Genomic DNA, 9,398 nt, shown 5'->3' with positions numbered 1-9,398 from the left:
TTTACATATTGTCTTTGCTTATTTAATTTTCCGTTGATACTGTTACAACTACTACAAAAACCCAAAAACATTTATCTTTACTTTTGCTACTGTTACCTTTATTATCATACCACTTTTGCTACTAAACACTTTGCTGCAGATACTAAGTTATCCAGGTGTGGTTGAATTGACAACTCAACTGCCAATACTCAAGAATATTCTTTGGCTCCCCTTGTGTCGAATCAATAAATTTGGGTTGAATACTCTACCCTCGAAAGCTGTTGCGATCCCCTATACTTGTGGGTTATCACCGAGCATGGGGGACTCGCCGCCGCTGCAAGCAGACCTCGCCCACGTATGCATCCCTCTCCTCCCCCCTCTCCTCTCCCCCTCTCCTCTCTGTTTATGTCATCGATTTGATGTAGATTTGTTAGGAGAATCTCCACACACACACACACACACACACTTTTTATGTATGTTTATTGTAAGCTTGGAAAAATCTCTTGGAAATGGCATTGATGAATTTGGTAGAAATTGTGAAGAGAATTTCTGTTGATGAAACTGTTAGGAGAATTGTTGTTGATGAAATTGTTAAGAATTCTTTTGGAATTCAGTCAATTGTTAGCGGTGAATTATGTTGTCAGCAATCAACAGAACATAGCTGTCTGTTCTATTTTGTCCATGAGTAAATTGCGGTGATGAAATTGCTGTTGGTCTTTCCCTAAAACAGGATCCTTCTAAATTCCTAAATTATTTTATCCATGAGTAAATAGTGAATGCTGAGCAAATAGGATCCTGATCCATTTGACTGATTCATGCCATGAGAAAATATTGAATGCTGATTTATTTTGTCCACCAAGTTGGTCTTTCGCTAAAACAGGATCCTGGGGTTGATGTAGATTTGATGTACTTGGAAAATATGAAGGGAGTCATTTAACTTTGCAATGCTTTTATTGTTGGTGGTTTACTCACAGTAGTTCTTTGTGGCGGCATATTTTGTCATTGTTGGTGGTTTAACCATAGTAGTTCTTTGTAAACCACCTCTGTTTTTTTGTGAACCAGCAAGTTTTTGTTAGCTTTTCTTTTCTCCCATGTGAAATCACTAAACCATGTGAACTAGACTAAAGTAGTGAGAAATTGGAAATAGCTGAATGTTGTGGTTAGGGAGTTAGCATATAAAGTTGCGTGTCATTACTTCCATCCATTTTCATTAATTAATGTTGATGCACTTAGATTGATTTGCTAAGTTGCAACAATTTGTTGTCTTTGGCAGATGGACAGAAGCTGGATTAGAAAAGGAGTTAGAAAGTTTTCGAAAGAACATATTAAAGGAGTTGATGATTTCATGGCATTTGTTCGGGCAAATTTTGCCAGCGATGCTCACATTTTTTGCCCATGCTGTGAACGCCTCAACCGTTCAAGAATGGCTCAATGAAGAGTGGAAGACCATCTGCTTCTTAATGGGATGTCCAGCACATATGATAGATGGATATATCATGGAGAACCTTTAGACAGACAACCTCAACATTTTGAAGCTGATACAGAGGCCCCTCATATGATGGGTGGTGGTGATGCTGGCATTGATTTCATGGAAAAGGTTTTGCGAGATAATGCTGGTTTGGAGGAAGAGGATGGGCATGAAGATAATAGGATTCCTGACCTATTGAAGGATTTGTACGATGTTCAAGATCGTGCTGATGGACAGAAGTCGTTGTTTGCTGAGGTGTTAGAGGAGGCGAAGCGCGCAACTCATGGAGGTGGTAAATTTTCAAGATTTACCTTCACCGTGAAGTTACTCCACATCAAGTCTTTCTACCGGATTAGCAATGTAACATTCAACGCAATACTCCGCCTTTTGAGCTTGCAATTCCCTGATAGTTGTGTTCCCAGATCTTATGATGAAGCATTGACCATAATCCGCAGGCTGGGGTTAGGTTATGTGTCAATACATGTGTGCCCAAATAATTGTGTCTTGTTTCGGAAGGATTTAGCAAAGCATGACAACTGTCCAAAATGCAATGCCTCTAGGTGGAAATATGCTGATGGGAAGAAGTCAATACCGGAGAAGGTACTGAGGCTCCGTTGATACCAAGGCTGCAGCGGATGTTCATCTCGAAGAAATCATCGCGTGAGGTACAGTGGCACAAGCTGAAGCGGCAACCTGTGGACAATGAGCTGAGTCATCCAGCGGACGGAGAGGCATGGAAAGAGTTTGACCGTATACATGTAGATTTTGCTGCAGATCCAAGGAACATAAAACTTGGCATTGCCATAGATGGGTTTAATCCGTTTGGGAACATGAGCACGTCTTATAGCATCTGGCTCGTTTTTGTGGTGCCGTACAACCTGCCACCATGGGCATGCATGGATCAGTCCAACTTCATGATGTCATTGCTTATCCCGGGTCCAAAGTCTCCAGGAAAGGATTTTTATGTATTTATGGAGCCCCTCGTAGAAGAACTGCTCCAGCTCTGGACTGGTGTACCTACATACAAATCCTTGAGTCCGGAAGAAAAGTTCAATCTACATGCTGCAATCATATGGTCCATCCATGATTTCCCGGCTCTGCACACTCTGTCTGGGAGGATCACAGCGGGTTATAAGGCCTGTGTCCATTGTGACAAAGACCCTTTCTCAAAGAGAATAAGGAGCAAGATCTGCTATATTGGGCACCGCTTCTTTCTTCCCCGAAACCATCGCTGGCGAAGAAGCAAAGATTTTAATGGTGAGAATGAAACCCGTGACAAGCCAGCCGAATTCACTAAAGAAGAGCTGGAGCAGCAACTTGAAAAGGTGAAAGATGTGAGACCAGGAAAGCTTGCGAAGAAAAGAAAGCATGAGGAAGGTCAATGTTGGGACCGGAGGTCTTGTTTGTGGGACCTGGCATACTGGGATGATCTGAAATTAAGGCATAATCTTGATGTAATGCACATTGAGAAAAACATATGCGAGAATCTACTAGGGACATTTCTGAAAATTGAAGGGAAGACAAAGGACACGGTTAGTTCTAGGCTTGATTTGGAGGACATGGGCATACGAGAAGATTTGCATTTACAGCACAATGAAGATGAAGATTCATTTGAAATGCCACGAGCATGGTATACAATGAGTAAAGAACAAAAGCTTGCATTCTGTGAATTCCTAAGAGCGGTGAAATTTCCAGATGGTTATGATGCTAACCTAGGAAAGTGTGTTACTTCTGATGGATTCAAGCTTTCATTAATGAAAACCCATGATTGTCACATCCTCCTCGAAAGGATTTTATCGGCGGGCCTCCGAGGAATCATGGACAAGGATATATATGAAGCAGTTGCTGAGCTGGGAAAATTCTTTAGAGAACTGTGCTGCAAAACAGTCAAGTTAACTGTCCTGGAAAGACTTGAAAAAGAAATCCCAATTATTCTTTGCAAGCTCGAGAAGATTTTCCCTCCAGCTTTCTTCACCGTGATAGTCCCTTTGGCGGTGCACTTACCAAAAGAGGCAATGCTTAGAGGCCCTGTGCAATACGATTGGATGTACCCAATCAAAAGAAGGCTGCTTACTTGTAAGCATTATGTGCGAAACACGGCAAGACCTGAAGGTTCTATTGCTGAAGCATATGTCGTTGATGAGTGCTTGACTTTTTGCTCTAGATACTTTGGCGATGTGGAAACAAGATGGAACCGGCCGGGCAGAAATAGGGATCGGTCTGATTCGCAAAGTGGTGATGTCTCTGTTTTCAACCATGGTGTGAACTTTCTTGGAGCCTCACAATACTTGGAGGCTGGTGATGAGTATGACAAGATGGTTTGGTATGTGCTCAGCAATTGCGCCGGGGTTCTACCATATATCGAGTACGTTATATCTTGTGCACTCATTATATTATTATTTTTTGCTTGGGTTGGCACCAGCCTAATGTTTTAATTCACATGTTTTTTTTGCATTGCAGGAAATGCAAGGAAGAGTTAAATCAGGAAGAAAGCAAGATCAATGTTGATAAAAGGGTTGCCAAGGGGTTTCCTAATTGGTTTAAGAATCATGTGAGATCTTTAGCCACATGTTTGATGTTTTCTGTGTTATTCACCAATTGTTAAATACCATTGTTTGCTAAACTGTTTACTTGTGCAGATTGGAAAGTTGCATGAGGAGAAGAAGGTCAGTGATGATCTATTTGCTTTGGCATGCTTACCGGATAAGCGAGTGAGAGTGTATTCAGCATGCATTGCTGACGGTGTCCGGTACCACACCGTTGACCGCGAGGAAAAAAGGAAGACACAGAATAGTGGAATCGTCACTGAGGGGTCACATGATCGTGAGATCATTGACTTCTATGGTCAGTTGAGAAGCATCGTAGAGTTGTAGTACAACTCTAGTTGAGGCATCCATCGCTCGGTTGTCTTATTTCACTATGACTGGTTTGAGCTTGGTAGCAAGAAGAAGAGAGACTCTTTTGTCAAATATGATGGCCACTTCAAAAGCATCAACACTGGAAGGTGCTGGTATAAGAGTGATCCCTTTATTCTAACAACACAAGCAACAATGGTGTTTTATCTGCAAGACACTCTTTTGCACGGAAAATGGCGAGTTGTGCAAAACTTTGAGCACAGACACTTGTGGAGTGTGACTGAAACTGAAGTGGAAAAGGGCCTCGGTGATGGTGGACTAACATACCAAGATGATGACTCTACGGAAGTTCCTTTGCAAGTTGATGATGACTCTATGGAAGTTCCGGTGCAAAGCAGAGTGCGAAGGGACCGGGAATGTGTGAACGTTGATGCTGCAACAGTTGAAGGCATCAAGAAAAGAAGAAAGGTGGTAGCGGATGGACATGAGAGCGAGGATGAGGAAAACAGGACTGATCATACTATGCTGCAATATTGTAGTGATGATGAGGAAACCATGAGTTGGCATAGAGTTCCTTGTTTTCGTAGCGACGACTATGAGTAGAGAATGGACTAGCAAAGGTATGATTACTGCACGTTCTTTGTTTTGGTATCTATGGGACTTGTGACCTGATCAATCTTCTCTCTAGATAGAAAAATGCTTGAAGATTCTAGGAGCAAAATGATGGTTGTAGCAAAATGATGATCCTGATGGCTGTAGCAAAATGATGAAGCTGATGAGATGTAGTTATCCTGATGGCTATAGCAAAATGAAGATTCCAGCAGTGAAATGTAGTTTTTGTAATATGGAGCAAAATGTAGTTTTTTAGCAGTGTTTGAAGTTTTATACTAATGGAGATTCATAGTGCTTGAAGTTTTCATGAAGTTTCAAATTTCTAGCATGGAGCAAAATATTGTTTTGTTTTGTTTCAGAGCTAATGGCACAAAATATTGATTTGTTTCAGAGCTGATGCTTGTAATTTTGATGTTGTTTCAGAGCTGTTTTTTGTCAGTGAACATTTTGATGGCAAAATATTGTTTTGATGTTGTTTTCAGAGATCCTGAATTTTTATTGAATATAAAAAAATTGAGCTGTTATTTGTTAGTGAATATTTTGATGGCAAAATATAGTTTTGATGTTGTTTTCAAAGATCCTGAATTTTTTTTGAATATAAAAAAATTGCAAGAGCGGGGACTCGAACCCACGACCTGGTGCCAATTTCAACCTGTCCTGAACTAGTGAGCTAGCAAGAGAATGTTGACAATGAGGCTAGTTGTTTCATTATATACATATATCGGCTAGCTCCACCCATGCGCGGCCAAAAAATATGCGCGAGCTGGGGCTCAAACACACGACCTGCCACTTATTCCACTGTTTTTCTACCACTGCGCTAGGAAGAGGCTGTTGGTTTTGTGCTCTATGCTAACCCTTTTCAATATATCAAATACAGAACTCGCTAACAAGTGGACCCGCTCCTCCTCTCCACTTGACCCACTCCTCCTCTCCATTATCCACTCGACCCACTCCTCCTCTCTGCCGCCGGCATCCCCTTCTCCCCCATCGACGGCGACGACCTCCCTGGCGACCCACTCCTCCATCGACGGCGACGGCCTCCTAAGGTATGAATCTGCTGACTCCTTCCTGTTCCTCTTCCTATTGATTAGATTAGGGTTCCGTGGCGCTGATTAGGGTTCCTCTTCCTAAAGAACCATGAGATCAAGAAGAGGCCTGCACCCTCTGCGTCCACGACACCCTCTGCAGTCGCCGTCCCCCCAGGTCTGATCCGTTCCCCCCTTTGCAGATTAGGGTTCTTTTTAGCACGAGCTGGAGTAGCTAATTGGTGTTTCTGATCTTAATTTTGGGCGCCTAGCTTGGTTTCCATGTAGTACTGTACTAGTGGAGTGTAGGTTTGACTTGCCATGAGGAATTTTTGTTGATATTTATGGTGAAATGAGTGTGGTTTTGACTTGCCATGAAGAAATGTTGATATTTATGGTTAGGTTTGATGCAGTAGGTTGTACTCCATCTGTAAACAAATTCGTGCCTTAATACCTTTTCTGCCATTTATAGTAGATTTATAAATATGTTCAGACATGTTTATGCCAATGTTCAGATATGGATGGGTTTAGATAGGGATATTTTTTGTCATCTATGCCAATGTTCAGATATGTTCATTTATAGATATGGAACAATGTTCATTTATAGTAGATATGGTTCTAGCTGTGTTCTGGTTCATTTATAGTAGATTTTAGTACTGTTGCTATTGGTGGTCACCTGATGATGTTGTTGTTGTTATTTTTGTTGCGGTTACCTGATGGGTGTTGTTGATGTTGATGGGTGCACATGATGTTGTTATTCTTGTTGTTGATGATGATTGCCCCTTTGCCAAGAAAATATACAATGCTGCTTTTCAGAGAAGTGAGATGGCTGCCTTGGAAGGTTTCGAGTTCTTCGAGATCGTAATTGAGAAATCTTGCAGTAGGCATGTATATTTATCATCACTCATTTCTTTATCATCACCTCTGTTGTCTAGTGCTTGATTGGCACAATTAACCACTACTTGACCCTCGCTGCAGAGGCTGCCTGACAAGTTTGCGAAGATGCTCGCCAGCCGTGAGCCCCACAAAGTGAAGCTGCGGGAGGCCGGCAGGGGGCGTCGCAGGCTGTGGGACGTGGTGGTGGTGTTCGACGGTGAAGGCCACATGTACTTAGGGCCCGGCTGGGAGCATTTTGCCCGCCCCATGAGCTGCAGCTCGGGCACTTCCTTGTCTTCCGCTAAGACGGCGATGCCATGTTCACCGTGAAGATGTTCGACAACACCATGTGCCGCATGTACTACCAGCACGACAACGATGGAAGTAAGCTCTCTACCTATCTTCTTCCTATCCTTTTGGCTTCCTCTACCAGCACGATGACAACACCATGTTCACACTTTGCTGCATTTGGCCAGGCAATGGGAGCAACAGTGGGGATGACGAGGAGCAGAGTGGGCAAGAAGAGGAGCATCAGTGGGGATGACGAGGAGCAGAGTGGGCAAGAAGAGGAGCAGAGCGGGGATGATGAGGAGCAGAGTGAACAAGAAGAGGAGCAGAGCAGGGATGACGAGGAGCAGAGTTGGCAAGAAGAGGAGCGGAGTGGGGGTGACGAGGAGCAAAGCAGGGATGACGAGGAGCAGAGCGGGGAGGTGCAGCCTATTCTGGCTGACGACGACCTTGCTATGGTGGTGGCTGACGACGACCTTGGTATGGTGGTGGCTGGCGACGACCCTGCTATGGTGGTGGCTGACGACGAACCTACTATGATGGTGGTTGACGACGACCTCGCGATTGTGGTGCCTGACGCTGACCTCGCGATGGTGGTGCCTAACGATGACCTCGCGATGGTAGTGGCGCCGGCGATTCCACATTTGGGCGACAGCACCATGCCAATTGTGGTAGAGGAGTACATCTGCATCGGCATTCACCACTCTGAGTGCATCAGGAGGATGAAGGAGAATAAGGAGAAGAACGAGTGAAGATGTTAAGAAATCAAGTGGGGATGTTAAGTGGCAATGCCAAGCTTAGTTTGAATTTTGTGCATGCTCATGGATGCTTAAGTATGAATATTTAGTTTCTTAATTATGAATATTCAGTTTGGTAACTGATGGGAATTGATATTTTGTGCATGCTCATGGATGAAAGATGAAACATGCTCATGAGGGTCCATAAGTTTCTGGGAGCACTTGGCATGGTAATTGATGCTCCTAGTTTTTGTGCATGCTCGTGTATGAAACAATATAAGTTTCATTTTGTGATTGTCAAAAACATGTTTTTTTGATAAGATTGTTCATTAAGAATCAACAACATTATGAAACAATATAAGTTAAATTCTCAAGTATGACAGTGTCATCTAAACATGGTTTTTTGTAAACAATCGAGAAAAGAATGGCATGACTCAAGCCCTAGCCACGGACAGCTGCCGCGACGAAATCAGCCGGTTTTTGAAAACACCATAAAAAATTCAAAAAATCAAAAAAATGGAAGACCTCCGCGTCACGTCATCAAATGTGGCCTACCAACTAGCAAAAATACGGTCAAATAGTTGACACCTCATGAAATACATCTGCTGATAATTAAGAAAAACACCACGGGCGGGCGGCCACTACCGGTGTGGAAGAGATAGCTCTCCCACCTCCCACCTCCCACCCAACTCCTCCCACCTCCACCCAACAATGGCGCCTAATTAAGGATCTAGATCATCATGGATGGTCTTCTACAATGGGAATTGTCCCCCGGCCTTGCGGTCGCGGCTCAGGTGCGTCAACGCTTTGGTTCTACGGTTCACTTCTCACCCTCTAGTGGTTGCAAGGAATTCTCTTTGGTGGTTAGCTTCTCTTCGGCCTCCTTTACTCTCAATGAAGAATCTGTTGCATTGGCTCTACAATGTTCCATTGGAGGTATTCCCTCGGGATTGCATGTTAAGCATTTGGATGGACGTCGTTTTCGGTCCTCGGTTGCCTCTAATCTGGTTGGTGATTTCATCTATGGTCTCAAAGACCGAGTTTGGCCAGATTTCGTCTATCATTTTAGCCTCTTTCAACCAGGATTGCACTCTATAATGCAGAGCACTCTCTCTTGGCACTCGGATCAGCCAAACCTTGAGATCAGCACCAGATCACCAATTGCATGCAAGTCCTTACATCGTTTTATGTCTGACCGGGGTCATGTGATTGAGGCTTCATCTCTCAATGTTCTCGCGAAAGCTGGGTTTTCGGTTGAGATTAATGGTGTGGACAATCTTTCGTGCTCGCCGCCGGTCACTCTCCGGCAGCCTCCGGTTGGCCGACAAGAATCTTTTGGTAAGGAAAGTACAACCCCTAGTAATGAGCCTTTAATGGCTAATTCCCTGACTTTCGGTCACATTAATGTGGATTTGTCTGGTTGGTCGGTTGACCTGGTGGATACTAATCAACGGCGATTTGAGGGGCATAATTTTCAACTTAATGCTTGGGACCAAATTCCTGGATTTATTTTGCGGCACATTCTGGACCATTACCGCATGGGTGTATCAGAGGAAAA

Source organism: Triticum dicoccoides, chromosome 4A (assembly GCF_002162155.2).
Source record: "Triticum dicoccoides isolate Atlit2015 ecotype Zavitan chromosome 4A, WEW_v2.0, whole genome shotgun sequence".
In the NCBI taxonomy this organism is placed as follows: Eukaryota; Viridiplantae; Streptophyta; class Magnoliopsida; order Poales; family Poaceae; genus Triticum; species Triticum dicoccoides.
This window is presented reverse-complemented; position numbering follows the sequence as displayed.